At 41.7% G+C, this 19,013-nt stretch overlaps 1 protein-coding gene and 1 long non-coding RNA gene across 2 annotated transcripts in view; one reads left to right on the top strand and one right to left on the bottom strand.

Annotated features, from left to right (window-relative positions):
* Positions 1 to 19,013, top strand: part of CDH2 (cadherin 2) — a 247,160-nt gene that overhangs the window by 38,889 nt on the left and 189,258 nt on the right. The gene's annotated exons all lie outside the window — the stretch shown is intronic.
* On the bottom strand, positions 8,256 to 17,899 carry LOC129636305 (uncharacterized). The gene is made up of 3 exons (XR_008706862.1): positions 17,816 to 17,899; positions 10,793 to 10,934; positions 8,256 to 9,280 (listed from the first exon to the last, which is right to left on the bottom strand). It is a non-coding gene; the product is annotated as an uncharacterized LOC129636305 (long non-coding RNA).

A 19,013-nucleotide genomic window follows, 5' to 3' on the forward strand; every position in this document is an offset into this window, starting at 1 on the left:
CTCTTCAGAAATGGCAGCTAGGATAAAAATGAAACCCTTGTGGTGTTCGATGATGTAAACAGGGTTTTCATCGCTGGAGCATCCTTGACAGATGGTTATCCAGTTTCTGCGAGAATACCACTGCTCATCCCCTCCCCCCAGGAGAAAGAGACCATTCCTTTACAGAGTCTGCTCCGTCACCGAAGAGCTCTCACTGTTAAAAAGCGATTTCTGAAAAAGTTGAACCGAAGCATATGTTCCTAAAATCTTTACCCGCTGGTGCCTATTTCGTCATTTGGCACCGCACGGAGCAGCGAGTGCGTTCTCTTTTCCTCTGAGGTCATTCATTTCATCATTTTTCATTCGACAAGTATTTTTGCTCGTTCATCACATGCCAGTCTTTTTCAAGGAACAGGGCAATGCTGGTCAGCAAGACGGGCAAACTCCTTGCAGTGGAAACTTACCTTGAGAGATCCTTCAAATACTTGAGCATCATCACCTCAGCTCCTGAAATCTCTGCCGCAGGCTGCACATCAAACCATTTCTTCAGTGGGGTTTGAACATTCTGGTTCACCCTTCCCTTTCAACCAGAGGAAAGTGAGCTTCCCTCCACGACCGAACGCACAGCCTCTGAGTCCTGCCTGTGCTGTCGAGCCATCCTTCTTGCCTTTGACTGAGATGCTGCACTAGTGCAGCCCAGGGTGGACCTGGCGGAGCGCACCGCTCCGCCATCCTGTTGACTCTTGTTAATAGGGCTGTGGTTAACAAAAACTCGTGGGTGTTTTTCAGATGAACTGCTTACCATCTTGCACTTAAAAAAATGATTTTTGAACTCACACGTTAGACCTGTAAATAGATTTTTTTCTTTCTTTCTTTTTTTTTTTTTTTAAGCAAAAATGCCCTAATATCAACACCATCTGGAGACCCCAACTGGCAACCTAGACACATAGAAGCCCCAGCAATCAATGCCAGTATTTGTTATAACTCCTCATTTGAACAGAGGGACATATGACAACATCTGTAAGTTGTAGATGACAATAGCTCCCAAATCAGTGGAGTTAACAACACACACAAATGTGTAGATACACAGATGCACACACACACAAATTCTTTAAATTGTTAAATGATCAAAAAGTGGTTGATGAGTTTCAGCCTATAGCAACTTTGAGACAATGTTAAGATTTTATTTCAATTCATGTTCTTTGGTTTTCTTAAAATAGGATTTCTCCATGTCAGGCAATGGAGAAAAGACCCATTGCAGACATTCAGTTCAGTTAAGTTCAGTCACTCAGTTGTGTCCGACTCTTCACAACCCTGTGGACTACAGCACGCCATGCCTCCCTGTCCATCACCAACTCCCAGAGTTTACTCAAACTCATCTCCATTGAGTCGGTGATGCCATCCAACCATCTCATCCTCTGTCGTCCCCTTCTCCTCCTGCCTTCAGTCTTTCCCAGCATCAGGGTCTTTTCAAATGAGTAAGCTCTTCGCATCAGGTGGCCCAAAGTACTGGAGTTTCAGCTTCAACATCAGTCCTTCCAATGAACACCCAGGACTGATCTCCTTAAGGATGGACTGGTTGGATCTCCTTGCAGTCCAAGGGACTCTCAGGAGTCTTCTCCAACACCACAGTTCAAATGCATCAGTTCTTTTGCACTCAGCTTTCTTTATAGTCCAACTCTCACATCCATACATGACTACTGGAAAAACCATAGCCTTGACTAGATGGACCTTTGTTGGCAAAGTAATGTCTCTGCTTTTTAATATGCTGTCTAGGTTGGTCATAACTTTCCTTCCAAGGAGGAAGCGTCTTTTAATTTCATGGCTGCAATCACCATCTGCAATGAATTTGGAGCCCAGAAAAATAAAGTCTGTCACTGTTTCCACTGTTTCTCCATCTATTTGCCATGAAGTGATGGCACTGGATGCCATGATCTTATTTTTCTGAATGTTGAGCTTTAAGCCAACTTTTTCATTCTCCTCTTTCACTTTCATCAAGAGGCTCTTTAGTTCTTCTTCACTTTCTGCCATAAGGATGGTGTCATCTGCATATCTGAGGTTATTGATATTTCTCCTGGCAATCTTGATTCCAGCTTGTGCTTCTTCCAGCCTAGCGTTTCTCATGATGTACTCTGCATAGAAGTTAAATAAGCAGGGTGACAATATACAGCCTTGACGTACTCCTTTTCCTATTTGGAACCAGTCTGTTGTTCCATGTCCAGTTCTAACTGTTGCTTCCTGACCTGCATACAGATTTCTCAAGAGGCAGGTCATGTGATCTGGCATTTCCATCTCTTTCAGAATTTTCTGCAGTTTATTGTGATCCCTTGCAGACATGTGTAGGTATAAATAACAGGGGATATAGATTACCCCAGTTATTACTGTTTGACATTCCTGCTGAAAAATGAATTTCATTCATTTTAACAGAAAATATAAATCATCTATTTTTAAGAAGGCACATATCTTATTAAAACACATCTATAGTTGTTATAGTAAGTCCTCATCTTGAGGACTTCAATCTGAGTAGATGATTATCCCCTAAATTGATAGAACAGAAATGAACCTTTTATTGCATTTGGAGATGTGAACACTGTTTTTTTGTTTGTTTTTTAGTGTTTTTTGGACTTTGGTAACTCTGTGTTTTGAACCCTGTCTCTCAGGATTCTCAAGTTTGCGTGTTTTAATTATTCTTCGTTGAATCTTTTGTAGGGCACCCTGGTGAGGGTTTGCTTAGGGCAAAGTCACTGACACCTCATTCTATTATTTTTCTTTCTTCAGTGTGGACTGTTTTTCTTTCTACACTGTGGTTCCTTCTGTGGATGCTTTTGTTTGCTGTAATTTGGGGGGTAAAATGACTTTTAGGCTTTTTTCTCCCAAATGGAAACATCATCATACCCTGTTGTTTTAAGAATGGAATTGAGAATGCCAGCCACTTTTGAAGACAGGTGTCTGTTCCAGGCCATGCCTCCTTTGTCCTTCATTGGAAGGACTGATGTTGAGGCTGAAACTCCAATACTTTGGCTACCTGATGCAAAGAGCTGACTCATTGGAAAAGACCCTGATGCTGGGAAAGATTGAGGGCAGGAGGAGAACAGGACGACAGAGGATGAGATGGTTGGATGGCATCATCGACTTGATGGATGTGGGTTTGGGTGGACTCTGGGAGTTGGTGATGGACAGGGAGGGCTGGCATGCTGTGGTTCATGGGGTCGCAAAGAGTCAGACATGACTGAACGACTGAACTGAACTGAACTGATGCCTCCTTTGGGCCTCACTCTAGGGGCCAGTCACTCTTTGCGATGGAGGTGGTTTCTCCTCCCTGTAAAGTTCCTAGTCTATGAGAAAGTGTCCCTGTAACGTACGAATTCATCAGATTTTAATTGCACAACCTTCTAGTTGACAGTTACATGGCTCTGCACTCTTCATATGCTCTTATTCTTTTGAGTATAACTTTTGTTTCTGCTGCTGCTGCTGCTAAGTTGCTTCAGTCGTGTCTGACTCTGTGCCACCCCATGGACGGCAGCCCACCAGGCTCCCCCGTCCATGGGATTCTCCAGGCAAGAACACTGGAGTGGGTTGCCATTTCCTTCTCCAATGCATGAAAGTGGAAAGTGAAAGTGAAGTTGCTCAGTTGTGTCTGACCCTCAGCGACCCCATGGACTACAGCCTTCCAGGCTCCTCCATCCATGGGATTTTCCAGACAAGGGTACTGGAGTGGGGTGCCATTGCCTTTCCGAACTTTTGTTTCTAGTGTCTGTGTTAAAAAGTACAGGAGAGTACTCTGCCAATGTTCTATTTCTTTAAAAAAAAAAAAACAATATGATCAGTTTTCAGACATTCAGGCTTTTACAGATGGACTCCAGGTGACTCCAATAAAGGTAGTCTCCACCTGACTTCCACAGTCGGTCCTTAGTGTGTATTTACGTGACAGAAACATAGATCAGATGGTTTTAGAGGTGTTATATTTTGGAGGTTGTACCTTGCCTCTTCTCTAGTGCTTTTTTTACATAGAAGCCCACTTTCTGTCTTTGGAACAGATTTGGATCAACTTCTAAAAGAGATGTTGATAAAACCTTTGTTAGTGTTAACACTTGGAACATATCTGTGTCCACTATCATTGTATTCCTGTTAATTTTTGAACATCTGAATATTTAGTTTATCAGATGCTCAGATGAGGAGACTATTAAGTTCTAAAAAAGTGCTAATACTTGGAGAACAAGGCTCTTCACTTACCTGGTAGAATAAAAAAACACAAAAGACTTCATCACAGGAAATGACCTGTAAGTTCTAATTGTAGGGCTGAAACCTCTTGTCCTGGCCCCTACATTCACTGGCTCATGCTGTAGTCTACCCAAGGCTGTCTCTGTCTGAGGGGAAGCGCCCAGTAGCTACGTCTGATCTTCCTCATCAGTTGGCCTCCTCGAAGTTCTCCTTTCTCCTCTGCCCTTGACCTTATTGAGCTGTGCATTCAATGGTATTCTCAAGCCCAACAAATAAGGGCAAGTTCTTTTACTTTTGTCTTTTATTTCAGAATTTCGCTGTAAATTAAATATTCTCAGATTAACAGGTATTACAAATTTAACAGAGTGTTGATGTGGAAATTTTCAGAGCTTGGGGAGTATTTGTGTTCCCAACATGTTTTCAGCAAATATTTGTTTTCTCTTCTGGCTAAGGAAGTCTGTCTGCATTACTTTGGAATATACCAGAGCCCAGCTCACACTTATTACTTATGGTAGTGGGGAAAACAGTCCCCATTTCTAGCAATTATTTAAATTATAAATGTTTCTTTGGAGCATTTCTATGTAGTTTTAAAGGACAAAAATAAGGGGCTACCTTCATGGAATGACTGGAGCAAAAATTTGACAGAGCTGAATATTTGTTCTGCTGAATCCTTTGTGAAATTAAATCCTGCAGATTTTCACATTATGCATATATGTAATTATTCCTTCAGCTCAGTCACTTTGATTCGCTATGGTGTCTTTTGTTGACTTGTCATCTGTTCTGTCAATGTAGAAGACATTTATTAAAGCATCTTGTTGCATTTATATTGTAGGAAAATGTTCCCTTATGAAGTAATCTCACACTGACTACTCAAACTGATGAAGTCCCAGTATGGTATTGTCACTTTACTAACGATTAGCAAATTAGTAGATGGCGTGAACTCTCAATCCCTATTAGTGCCACATTCTCAGAAGCTTAGTAGTTTGATATTTAAATGTCCTAATGACTTAACCCATAAATCATAAGTATAATTTATTATTTTCCAGGCAACCATTTAAATAAGCTAAGCAATTAAGAACAGGATACATCCTTTGTCTTGCTCATTATCCAAATATAATGTCTGGTGGTTGCAATATGCACATTTGGGCAAGACTGTGTTGAAATGTATAAGAATCACTTTACCTTCAGTATTCAGATTGTTTATTTATAAGTGTTTTTTTGTTGTTCAGTCGCCAAGTCATGTCCGACTCTTCGAGACCCCATGGACTGTCTCTGTCCATTGAATTGGTGATGAAATCCAACCATCTCATCCTCTGTCACCTCCTTCTCCTCCTGCCCTCAATCTTTCCCAGCATCAAGGTCTTTTCCTATGAGTCAGCTCTTCGCATCAGGTGGCGAGAGAATTGAAGCTTCAGCATCAGTCCTTCCAAAGAGTATTCAGGGTTGATTTCCTTTAAGATTGTCTGGTTTAATTTCCTTGCTTTCCAAGGGACTCTCATGAGTCTTCTCCAGAACTGCAGTTCGAAAGCATCAATTCTTCAGCGCTCTGCTTTTTTTATGGTCCAGCTCTCACATCCGTACATGACAACTGGAAAAACCATAGCCTGGACTATTGTGGACCTTTGTCAGCAGAGTGATGCCTTTGCTTTTTACGTTTGCATAAAACATGTTATACTTCTTGAGAAATTTCATAAACATTATACTGATTGCCCAAAATTCCAAGGGACAGCTAAGATGGGGTGCATCTGGGGGTGCAGAAGGGGAGCGTTTCTATGTTCATGTAATGAAACTGAGTTCACAAAGCTGAGGTGACTCACTTGTAAGAGTAATGAGTGGCTGGAGGTAGTCTGCACATTGTCTTCTGATTTCTGTCCCTTGCACAGAGTCCTTCCTCTCCGGCTCATGAGAGCAGTGCTGCCCAGAAAGGCTGCTTCAGGTGGAACATTCCGTGCCCCTTCAGCTCTCTCACCTCCCCCTGCGTGTGCCAGAATACCTTACTTGCCTGGGGTTTTAAAGTCCTTGTTGCCAGTCAAGGTGCACAAGGTCCATTGTCTCAACCTTTCTTTTCCACAATGACCACAGATCACTACCCAGCATACTGTATGCCCCAGAATGTTTTCTACTTAAGAAATAGAAATTCATTGTTGTGGGAGATGAGAGAAGAGTAGGTAGCCCACATAAAGCCCCATCTTGGTTTTGCCAGATGCAGCTCATTAGACAGAAATTGATGAATCTTTTGTTTTCCCAGAGTACTTGCTCTGAAGTGAAGATCTAATGTGTGAGAGCTCTAGACAGCATCAGAAGACTGTATAAAAGCAAAAGTTTCCAAGGTTCTATAATGATATGTGATGCTCAGTCATGTCCAACTCTCTGAGGCACCCTGAACTGCAGGCTCCTCTGCCCATGGAAATTTCAGGCAAGAATACTGGAGTGGGTTGCCATTTCCTTCTCCAGGGGATCTTCCTGACCCAGGGATCAAACTCAGGTCTCCTGTATTGGCAGGTGGATTCCTTACTACTAGTGCCACCTGGGAAGTCCAATAATGACAATAGATTTTTTAAATGTATCAAATGTCTGCATGTTCCAGGTGCTTAATAGACACTTTCATTTCTACTTGTGTTGCAGGTAAGGAAATGCAGATGCAAACAGTTTAAAGTGTTCCGTTAGCACGTAGTGGCACCAGGGGTTGAGCCTGGGTCAGTAGGGTGTCCGCCCCCATGCTCTTCCTGATGGACTATGCTGCCCACAGGGTGTGCTGAAAAGTCAGGTCAGTCAGGGACCAGACCCTCTGGTCCCTCACAGGGATGAGGTATTGGAGGAGGCATACTTTGAGAACTATACTTTGCAGAGTGGCATTTTGGATAGATAAGGAGGCAGTAGTTAAGGGGTGTGTGTCTGAGATCAGATGGACATGGGAGGAAGATTTTTATTGGAGAAAACTTAGCAAAATGTAGACTGGTGAGACAAAAATGAAAGTATTATTCGCATAGTGTTAGTCCGACTCCTTGTGACCCCCAAATCCCATCTGGGCTTCCCTGGTAGCTCAGATGGTTAAGAATTTGCCTGCAATGTGGGAGACCCGGGTTCAATTCCTGGGTTGGGAAGATCCCCTGGAGAAGGGAATGGCAACCCAATCCAGTATGCTTGCCTGGAGAATCCCCATGGACAGAGGAGCCTGGCTGGCTACAGTCCATAGGGTCGCAAAGAGTTGGACACGACTGAGCAACTAACACTAACACACTTATCCCATCCCAAAGACCCTTGAGTTCCAGAATGAGGAGCTGAGCTGGCTCTTGAGGTGGGAGTCAGCCAGTGATGGAAGGAGAATTAGGCAATTATGGGTTCTGGAGAGGACCATATGGATGAAGCAGACTTGAAAAGCTGTAAACAGTAGGTGAATAAAGCTGAGCAAATCAGTTGTGTAGTTGGCATCATGGCGGCCCTTCCTGAGATTCATTCCTTGATTACTGTACAGTTCATAGATTTAGAAGCTTGATTCACCTACAGTTCTAAGGACAAGACAGTTCAGTTTAGTTCAGTTCAGTTGCTCAGTCATGTCCGACTCTTTGCAACCCCATAAGGACAAGACATCATAGCCTTATTCCTATGACCACAGTGGAAACTTTTGGATCAATGAGGTCAAGTTTAGGGAAATTTTGCTTCCTCTCAACCTTTCTGTCTAGGTCTTTGACCCCTCATCATTGTGCCCCACACCTCCTTCCCTTTGCCTCCATGGTTCTCTTCGTCTCTGGATGAAGACCAGGAATTAAATAATCTTGACAGTTCTTGCCAATCCATCACTTTCAAGCAGAGAGGAGAGATGGAGAGAAGCTTGGCCTCTGATACGATTACCCAGCTGCTGAATTAATATAATCCGGAGCTTTTTCCATCCCTGGGCTTCCCGTCATGTTAGCTGATAAGCCCCAATGACTGTGTCAGGCAGTGAGAGAGGCATTTCTGTTACTCTCAGCGAGTTGTTTCCTGGTTGCTGAGGGTCACCGTGATGGTGGGAGCACAGGCTTCATGACTGCGGGGGCAGGAGAAGCTGGTTTACAAGGTTAGCTAGGAAGGGGAAGTATCAAGACAGGGATGGAAAAGGTGCTGCTTTGCTCAAGGGTCTCTGCTTTTCTGCCATGGGCATGAGGTGATGGTCACCTCTATGTGGTGGAACCAGGTCACTTATTTACCCAGTATCCCCAGGGCCTCATACAATGGCAGCCAGGTCCTGGCTGTAACCCTAGGTGATAGATTAAATGAGTCAATGATTCTGAACAGAAGTTTGGCGATTTACCGAGAAACAGGAAATGAGGTCAAGGACAGTAGCCTCTGTTGCAGGGAACACTATGGAAATTAAAAGAAAAATGAAGTTCTTCAGTAATTTAGAAAGATGGAAATGGGATGCTAGCTTGTGAAATGATGAAAAGTATTTGGGCAAAAGGAAATTTTGACTAAGCTCTAGGGTCTTACTCCTTTAGTCTACAAAAAAACTGTTTTGGCAACAATTTCTTCTCTATCCCTTCCTTGTTTTGTTTTTTTCCTCTCTGTTTAAATGGATCATCTCTTTTTTTTTCTAAATCTCTTCCAAAATATTTTGATTTTTCTTATAAGACTATAAGATAGAGAAGTACAGGAAGAAAAATTAAGGGCTTTTTCTAGGTCAGATCTTAATAGAAACTCACCATGGCAATGATTGATGTGCTAATTGAAGATTCTATCAAAGTGTTCCTGTGAGTTGCCTAGAAGTGCAGTAAGGTGTTGTCACTAAAAACCCTCAGAGTGCTTGCATAGGGACCTTGCTGTGATTGTCTTCACACCTATGGCCTCTTTTCTTACAAAGTAAGGAAGCAAAAGTCATTCAGAGGGTTACATTTTTAAAAATTGAAAGGAAATTCACTCTCAGAGAAATGTTTCCTTTGGTTTCTGTCTTAGAACTTTCAGGTTGCTGTAACAGAGTGCTGTAGACTTACACAGAGAAATTTATTTCTCACTTCTCTGGAGGCTGGGAAGTCCAAGATCAAGACTCTGGCTGATTCATTGATGGTCTTCTTCCTGCTTCACAGGCATGCCTTCTCACTGGGTGCTTACATGGTGGAAAGGGCAAGGGAGCTCATTGTTTTTTTGTTTTTTTTCCCATAAGGACACTAATCCAGTCGCAGGGGCTCCACCCTCACGACCCACCTCCTAAAGTTCCCACCTCCAAATCACATCAGGGGATAATGTTCAACTTATGAATTTTGGGGGAGCTGCAAGTATTCAGTCTTTAACAAGTTCCTAACATAAAATTTAGTATTTATTAAACATGAATTTTAGTATTTGGGGGAAGAAAAAGATATATAATTCTAAATTTGTAAAAAGGGCAGAAGAACCTTAAGAGGAAATGATCACTTTGCAGCACTATAGAACTTAGAATATCTTACTTGATCTTTTTTGTATGGGTCATTCTATTAGATTATCTGGTATTTATGGGGTCCAAAATGACATTTGCTTTCTCAGATTTCTGGAAGTATTTTGTGGTTATATGTCCAGTTAGCTGAGAACATGGTGTAAAGAGTTGGTTTTAAAAATAAAGATTCCTGGATTCATTTCGATATTTGGCAAAACCAATACAATATTGTAAAGTTTAAAAATAAAAATTAAAAAAAAATAAAAGTAAACTTAAAAAAAAATAAAAATAAAGATTCCATTGAAGGAATGAGTATGTGTGCTCAGATATGTGCCTGATACTAAATTTTTTTTTTTTTTTGTGATACTAAATTTTTAACTAACTCTTAAAGGGGACGACAGAGGATGAGATGGCTGGATGGCATCACTGACTCGATGGACGTGAGTCTCAGTGAACTCCGGGAGTTGGTGATGGACAGGGAGGCCTGCCGTGCTGCGATTCATGGGGTCGCAAAGAGTCGAACACGACTGAGCGACTGATCTGATCTGATCTGAAAGGGAGCTCATCAAAATTGAAGTCTCAGCCTCTCATGGAAATGTAATCCTTTTACTCTTCTCCACTGATTTCAAGAGGGCTTGTTGCCCTCACAGTGGAACTCCACTTTGGAAAATCTTGGCAGCATTTCAACACTATGCCTCAACGGAGGTAACATAATTTTAGATTTTAGTCTCTGGAGATGGAACCCAAATCGTCTCCTGCAGGGCTCCCTGGAAGAGGTCTGCTCAGCTGCTGTGATGCTGTGTTTTCTCAGGACTTTTGCCAGTTAATCCTGCCACATAGACCCCAGGGGCTTCCCAGGTGGCACTAGTGGTAAAGAACCTGCCTGCCAAAGCAGGAGATGTAAGAGACGCAGGTTCGATCCCTGGGTCAGGAAGATCCCCTGGAGGGGGAAATGCACCTCACTCCAGTATTCTTGCCTGGCGGGCTACAGTCCATGGGGTCGTAGGGTCAGACACAACTGAGCACGTACAGTATACAGCTTAGACCCCCAGCTAGGCTTGAGTAATTACTTCACGGATGTCCTGTGTTGGGTAGGTGTATACCCCAGTCTTTTAGGATAGTAAATTTCAATTGTTATGACTGGGAGGCGTTGTCAGAAACACATTTTACGATGCTGTATATGTGTATTTCACAAGAGAGCTCACTTACCCTTGACCGTGATGTGGGCTTGCCAGGTGGTGCTAGTGGTGAAGAAACCGGGGATGCAGGGGACATAAGAGATGAAGGCTCGATCCCTGGGTCAGGAAGATCCCCTGGAGGAGGGCATCACAACCCACTCCAGTATTCTTGCCTGGAGAATCCGATAGACAGAGGAGCCTGGTGGGCTACAGTCCATTAGGGTCGCAAAGAATCAAACACGACTGAAGCAGCTTAGCACATGATGTTCTCCATTTTCCATTCCATTCCGAATTATACTAAGAATCTGTCGTTATCTGCGGTTTGAAAAGTATTGCGTTGGCCCTGCTTTCTAGGGTGGAGTACTCAGTCCCAGAGTCTTCAATAGCATTCCTGTCTGTTCTTCAGCAAAAGTGGCCCTCCGATGATGGCCATGACTTACCCATGCCCATGGTCACTCTGTTAGGGCTCATGCCATCCTAAAGGGGTCATAATGCTTCTGGAGAATATCTATTTATTGAACATTATGTACTGGATATGAAAGTATTCCGTGTTTATGAATTACCACCTGTTTACCTTACAGTCATGTGTTAACTATGAGTGCTACAGAAGTTCATCATTCTACCAAGGATGTCATAGAGAATGGACACTGTGTTTAATGCTGAATTATTCCCCCAATTCTATTTTTTTACCTAATAATAAATCTTTTATGTAGCTCTAGATTTCTTAATGGAGGAGGAAATGGCAACCCACTCCAGTGTTCTTGCCTGGAGAATCCCAGGGACGGTGGAGCCTGGTGGGCTGCCATCTATGGGGTCGCATAGAGTCAGACATGACTGAAGGGACTTAGTAGCAGCAGCAGCAGCAGATTTCTTAAAAATATGTAATAAGAAAGGTATATGAATTATGCTATTGACATATAGAGTCATCATTTGTTTTTTACAAGTTAATAATTTGTATTTTCCAAGTTATAGACAGGACTAGTCTCAGGTATATTCATCTGATTTGCAAATCATAAGCTGAACTTCCATTAAGAATGAGAAAGTTTTGATAGTTGATCTTTGGTCTGTGTTTACCAGTGGCCTCAAGGCCATCTTCTTACAAATATTTTTTGATAATTACCACAATTAAAGCATACTTACTTATATCGTAGACAGATTTTTATTCACCAGGCAGTTATGCTTCATTTGTGAGTTTAAAATGTTTATAGCTATAATTTTAAAGTATTAAAGTGATGGAAGCACATCCATTTTCAGAGAAAAATAATTTAGCATTAGGAATATGTTAACTTTGGACTTGATGTTTTGAAAGGCAAATTGCAATTTTCAGTGGAGTAGCTAATAACCAAATCACACAAAGGCAGTTCTAAGGTCCGTTTGCATATAGAAGGGACAGAAGTCACATAATTCAAGAAACAATTGATGCCTAATTGTTTCGAGTGGGCTAGGATACATCTGAATCCTGCATATGAAAGTCTGGAGTTATTGGAGATGATGGGTGGCTGCATCTGCAATTATACTTCGAAATATAAGTGAAATAGCAATTCAGATAGGCCATGTCTTGTACCACTGGTATATCTGCAGGAACCAAGTAAATAGGGTGTGTATTTAACATGCAGCAAAAGCTTGTTCTATGTATTGTGTCTTTGTGTCCTTCTTTGGGAGGTAAACTCACTAATAACAGAATTAATGCTAAACCCAGCAGTTTGGTTAGTTCCTTAATTCATAAATGCCTTTGAAACATTATAATAAAACTTAGAATATTATAGTTTAGCCATCAAGGTTCTTTGGAGGCTAGCTAAACATCTGAGAAATTAATGTTTATACTTCTGATATTTTAGGTACACGTGTAGTATTTTGTACACATACAGTTCTTGATGTGTAATCTAAGAAATGACATAAGTGATAAGATTATGAAAATTAGTTGCAATTTTAAAAGTTTTTCAGAACCTATTAATTTGTTTTAATTTTGCATTTGGTTCCAGAAAAACCAAATGAAAAGCTGACAGGGAATTTCATGACGCTATTAAAATATGTCAGAAGTATGGTAATGAGTTGCCATGAACTCCGTGTAGTTGTTCATGTCTTACTGACTGTATTGTTTGTACTATTCCTTTATTTTTTATCTTCTGACAATAGAACACCTTTATTATTTTCTTTTCCACACATACACAGTCACATGTCCTGGAAACATCAAAAGTGTCCTAGAACAGCAGCCAACTCATCTTCGGTCATTTCTTTATCTTTTCATTCATTAACTCAAATATTTGCCACAGAGCATCTTTTGAGGGTTATAAGTTAATAGGTAATAGTTCAACTTTGCAAAATATTTGACGATCATCACCCTTGGCCAGCAACACCCATGTCCTTTGATGGCTGAGCACATAGAGCCTCTCAATATGTTAACCATACAATTCGATGAGTTCATGTGATTATATGAAGTGAGAGAGGAAATGGCACACATGTGTGTTTCTTTTGAAAAATTTTTCTAATTAAGTTTATACTAAAATAGCCTTGAAGGTCTTGTATACATTAGGGCAACTCTGCTTCCAACCATAACAAACTCTGCTTTTTTCAGACCTAATTATATTTATATATGCTTGTAAGGGTTTTTTGTCATGGCTTAAATTACTGTATTGTAACAAGCCTTAGTGCTCTGCTTCTTCAAAAGATTATTTTCCTTATTAAAAAGTGGAACCAGCATTATTTTAATAACACCAAGTAGAATCTTATATGTATGACCATTGCTCACTAAAAAGTATTTTTCCTTCACTGCAGGGCCTTGTATTGATGGCTGCTTCCCAAGTTTCAGATCAGACCTGGGCAACCTGTCATTCTGGCCACCAGAATTTTAATTTGCTGTTATTAGGGGAAGCATATAAATTGCCAAACCACTAGGAAGTTGAGGCCATCAGCCAAATCTAAAACTGCTCCCATAGAAATTAGGGGAAAAGTTCTGTAGATTTTAGTGTTGTTTCTTCTGTATCAAGTTGGTGGATTGGATAACTTGATGTTCATTCTTTTTCTACACAAAAGAAGATGATTTAATAAGTAATACAGTGTTTATCTTTTCTTTATAGTAAAAATTCCTCTTCAAGCTGTATTCTGTACTGCTGCTGGAATTCGGTCTACAGAGCAGGTTTTGTGTCTGTCTCTTGCCTAAGGTGGAGAAGGCAATGGCACCCCACTCCAGTACTCTTGGAGTACTGGAAAATCCCATGGATGGAGGAGCCTGGTAGGCCGCAGTCCATGGGGTCGCTAAGAGTCGGACACGGCTGAGCGACTTCACTTTCACTTTTCACTTTCATGCATTGGAGAAGGAAAGGGCAACCCACTCCAGTGTTCTTGCCTGGAGAATCCCAGGGACAGCGGAGCCTAGTGGGCTGCAGTCTATGGGGTCGCACAGGGTCGGACACGACTGAAGCGACTTAGCAGCAGCAGCAGCTTGCCTAAGGACTCCCCATGGGGCTCCGTGGGTCAGCGGTGCCTTAGGGACAAAGTCTAGCTGCCTGAGGTCACCACACAAGGCCTTCAGCTGCAGGATCTGGCCCTAAAACTCACCCCATAGCCTTTGGGGACATTCTTGGGCTCCTATTATTGATGGGTCCTGGCTGCAAATTGGATCATGTTGCCATATCTTTGGGGCTTCCCAGGTGGCGCAGTGGTAAAGAATCCACCTGCTAATGCAGGGCATACAGGAGACTCCTGTTTAATCTCTGGGCCAGGAAGATCCTCTAGAGTAGGAAATGGCAACCCACTCCAGTACTTTTGCCTGGAAAAGTCCATGGTCAGAGCCTGGTGGGTACAGTCCATGGGGTCGCAAAGAGTTGGACACGACCAGCATGCACACTGTATCATTGCAGGTGCTGATCTGTTGTTCCAGAACCTACTAGCCCTCTCTGCCCACCTTGCAGTTCTAGGAACTTGGAAGTCACTTTTCCATACTAGCATCGTAGTTCCGGCATGCTGGCCTGTGTCTTGTTTACATCTTTATCCCCTTTGCTGAGCACAGCACACTCAGTAATATTTGAAATCAATGATGGATTTCACTGACTTATTCTCTTTATCCAGGAGATTAGAAAATTGGAGAGATTTACCCAATATTAAGATTTTTTTCAAAGGTAATTACTGTTTGTCGATGAGAGATTAGAAGCCTCCTGGCTGTGTTTTATATTTATCTTATGTGTAGCAAATTTGCTTGATTTCCAGATACTAGGTTAGTGGCCTAGATGTTTAGCTTAATTATCATAACAAACAGTGGGGTAAGTTTTATATATACTTTAAAGGGATTGTGTAAACAAATTCAGAAAAGCTAAAGAATTTGCACAAGCACTCAGCCAGTAAAGGAAAGATACTGTATTTTATCAAAGGCCATGTGCCATCTCTCTAAGGCCAGAGTATATATACACTCTTCTGTATTTTAAAGAAATGATTCGTTTTGATTTTTAAAAGTTGATTATGTACTCATATCACCTTCCCCAATTATTCTGTTTAGGTTTTATTTATACGCCTGTTTGTTTGCGTGTACATGCTTAATCGCTCAGTCGTGTCTGACTCTTTGCAAGCCCTGCACTGTAGCCCGCCGGGCTTCTCTGTCCATGGAATTTTCCAGGCAGGAATACTTTAGCAGGTTGCCAATTCCTAGTCTAGGAGACCTTCCTGACTCAGGGATCGAACCCATGTCTCTTGTGTCTCTTGCATTAATAGTGGATTCTTTACTACTGTGTCACCTGGGAAGCCCATATATCCATTTGAGGACAGTGTATAATTAAGCAAACAGTCACAGATGTCATGGTCTGTTTTTCTCTGAATGATGGCAGTCTTCAAAATAAAAAATGTTTGTACAGTTTTAAGACCATCGCATCTGGATACTTCCTCTACTACTATTACTAAGTCACTTCAGTCATGTCCGATTCTGTGCAACCCCATAGACGGCAGCCCACCAGGCTCCCCTGTCCCTGGGATTCTCCAGGCAAGAACACTGGAGTGGGTTGCCCTTTCCTTCTCCAATGCATGAAAATGAAAAGTGAAAGTGAAGTCACTCAGTCATGTCTGACCCTCAGCGACCCCATGGACTGCAGCCTACCAGGCTCCTCCATCCATGGGATTTTCCAGGCAAGAGTACTGCAGTGGGGTGCCATTGCCTTCTCCAGGATACTTCCTCTGGAGTAACAATGTATGACCTTTGAACAGTCTCGTTTTTATTAAGTTTCCCTGTTTTTCTTTAAACATGAACTCTTGTGCTGTTGATCTGAGAAGTTCTAAGTGTTTAAACAATACAGGTTTAACTATAGATTTCATCTCGTTTCCTGTAAAAATGCTCTACTTAAGTTTTCATGGTTTTCATTTTCCATACTATTTTCAGTTCAATTTAAGAATGATGACATCATCTTGCATATTTTCTACACCCCCAAATATTTCTTAAATGGTAAACATAAGTATTTTGTAATTAGGAGCCCTGAGTTGTAAGTCATAAATGGTATCTGAGATTTAGCCCCTTCGTGCATTGTGTGCACGTGTGCTCAGTCATGTCCGATTCTGTGATTCCATGGACTGTAGCCCGCCAGGCTCCTCTGTCCAGGGAATTCTCCAGGCAAGAATACTGGAGTCAGTTGCCATTTCCTCCTCTAGGGGATCTTTCCGATCCAGGGGATTAAACCCACATCTCCTGCATTGGTAGGCAGATTCTTTACAACTGGGAAGTTCCTTGGCCCCTTTGAAGTGAAGTGAAGTCGCTCAGTCGTGTCCAACTCTTTGCGACCCCATGGACTGTAGCCTACCAGGCTCCTCAGTCCATGGAATTTTCCAGGCAAGAGTATTGGAGTGGGGTGCCATTTCCTTTAGTCTCCTTCAAATACTGAGGATAATGATAGCCCCTATTTTGCAAACCTGTTAGGATGAGTTAACAAGTTAATATCTATAAAGTGTTTAGAACAATGCCTGATCATACTATGCATGCATGCTCAGTCCCTCAGTTTTGTCAGATTCTTTGCGACCCCACGGACTGTAGCCTAACCACCAGGCTGCTCTGTCCCTGGGATTTCCCAGGCAAGAATATGACTCTTTGTGACCTCATGGACTATACAGTCCCTGGAGTTCTCTTTACCACAATGCCACCTGGGAAATGCTAAATAAATGTTTATTATAATGATTTAGGGGTTTTCTTCCACACCTTCCTTTTCAACCTTGATTTTCAGAAAGCAAGTTAATTTGCATTTAACTGTATTAGGGTAGATAAGTTCATTCTTATAAAACAAGTATTTGGGTTGAATTCCTCATTCCTCTCCCTCCTCGTTGTATGTCCCCTTAATCCTGGCCTCCTTTTTAAGAAGAAAATAAATTTTAAAGTATTTTCTTTGAGTCTTACTCTCTTCCACTTCCTGTCTTCTTTGAAATCACTACTCGACGACATTAGTTTTTGTATTCAGTGTATTAATTGAGCAGTGGCAGCTTCTTTATTCATTCTAAGTACTTTGTAAATATTGGTTAAATGAATCAATGACTGGGCAGTAATGTGCTGGGTTTCTGACTTCTTGACCTTCAGAGGAAGAAACTTAAAGAGTTTTCTCATACTTCATAGTCTGAAACATAAATATTAAAGTAGAAGTCTCTTCCTCCTCCTTCCCCAACTAATATCCGAGTCATAGTATGGCGTTCTCCCAAATGGACATAAAGCCATTACTTGGGGCTTCCCTGCTGGCTCAGTGGTAAAGAATCTGCCTGCCAATGTAGGAGAGGCAGGTTTGATCCCTTGGTCGGGAAGATCCCCTAGAGAAGGAAATGGTAACCCTCTCCAGTATTCTTGCCTGCAGAATTCAATGGACAGAGGAGCCTGGAGGGCTATAGTCCATGGGGTTGCAGAGTCGGACATGCCCAAACAGCAACAACAAAAGCTTTTCCTGTCTAAAACTCAGCCAGTTTTTAAAATAACTCATATTTGTATCTAACACTCTTAAAATTTGTATTTGTATCTAACACTCTTAAATAACTGTCTTAAAATTTCAGAACAGTGAGTAGCCAGTGTGTACTCCATAATATGAAAAGCGTAGCAACTGACCTGAGATACTGCGCTGCACAGCCCTTTAGTAGCCATCAAGATTGAATCTGTATCCTGAGCTGGATCTCCCCTCCACTACCATCCCCCTCTGAACTACAGCCAATTATCTTATTTCTTTAAATGAGTCATCCTTTAATCATTATTAGTCAGTGAGGTTAAAAAGATATAAGAGATAAGGAGGAGGTGAATGCCCTCATTTAATACTAAATCATTGTCTTCCTGTCTTTTAAATACAGTAATCCTAGAAGAGTAAATTTAGGTATTAATCATGAGTAAATATGGTATTGGGCTTTCCTGGTATCTCAGCTGGTAAAGAATCCACCTGCAATGCAAGAGACCCCGATATCATCCCTGGGTTGGGAGGGTAGCACTCCAGTATTCCTGGACTTCCCTGGTGGCTCAGACGGTAAAGAATCTGCCTGCAATGAGTGAGACCTGGGTTTGATCCCTGGGTTGGGACAATCTCCCGGATGAGGGCATGGCAACCCTCTCCAGTATTCTTGCCTGGAGAATCCCATGGACACAGGAGCCTGGCAGGCTACAGTCCGTGGTGTTGCAGAGAGTCAGACACGACTGATCGACTAAGCACAGCTCACAGCACAGTAAATGTAGTATTAGATCAGAATACTTAACCAACTGAATTTGGAAGAGAAGGTGAAAGAGCTTTTCAGAAATATTTCTTTGGCTGATGTTTAGAAAAACAGGTTTTTCTTTCATTTGTTTTAAAATCAAGAACTTGAAAACGTAAAGACAGACACTCATGAAATTGAGAAACGCATGCTTGGTCTGGGTTCTGAAAACCAGGATAAAGGGGTATGGTTTCTCTTTTTCTGAGATTAAAGTCTGCTGAAAATTTTGGCAGCAACTATTTTTTATTGTAATAAGATCAGTCCACAGCATATTCAGGCATTTTGAATGAAAATTGAGTTTGACTGAAGAAAATCATGTCCTTCCAAATGAAAATGAGCAGATGTACAAAAAGAGCCTTAAAATTAATCTTGGATTTACCCTTCCTTGTAAGGCATGTGATAATGTGAATGCATCATTTCACCGGTGTATTGAAACTGACAAGGGCGAAGGGGAAGCTGCTGCAGATTTAGTTTTTAAAAAAATTACATAATTTGGGGGTTTCCGGAGAACAACTGTATTGAGATGAAATTGCCTTTCTGCTTAGAAGTCTGGCAAGAAGACACTCTTT

The sequence above is a fragment of the Bubalus kerabau genome, chromosome 21, assembly GCF_029407905.1.
Source record: "Bubalus kerabau isolate K-KA32 ecotype Philippines breed swamp buffalo chromosome 21, PCC_UOA_SB_1v2, whole genome shotgun sequence".
Taxonomy (NCBI): domain Eukaryota; kingdom Metazoa; phylum Chordata; class Mammalia; order Artiodactyla; family Bovidae; genus Bubalus; species Bubalus kerabau.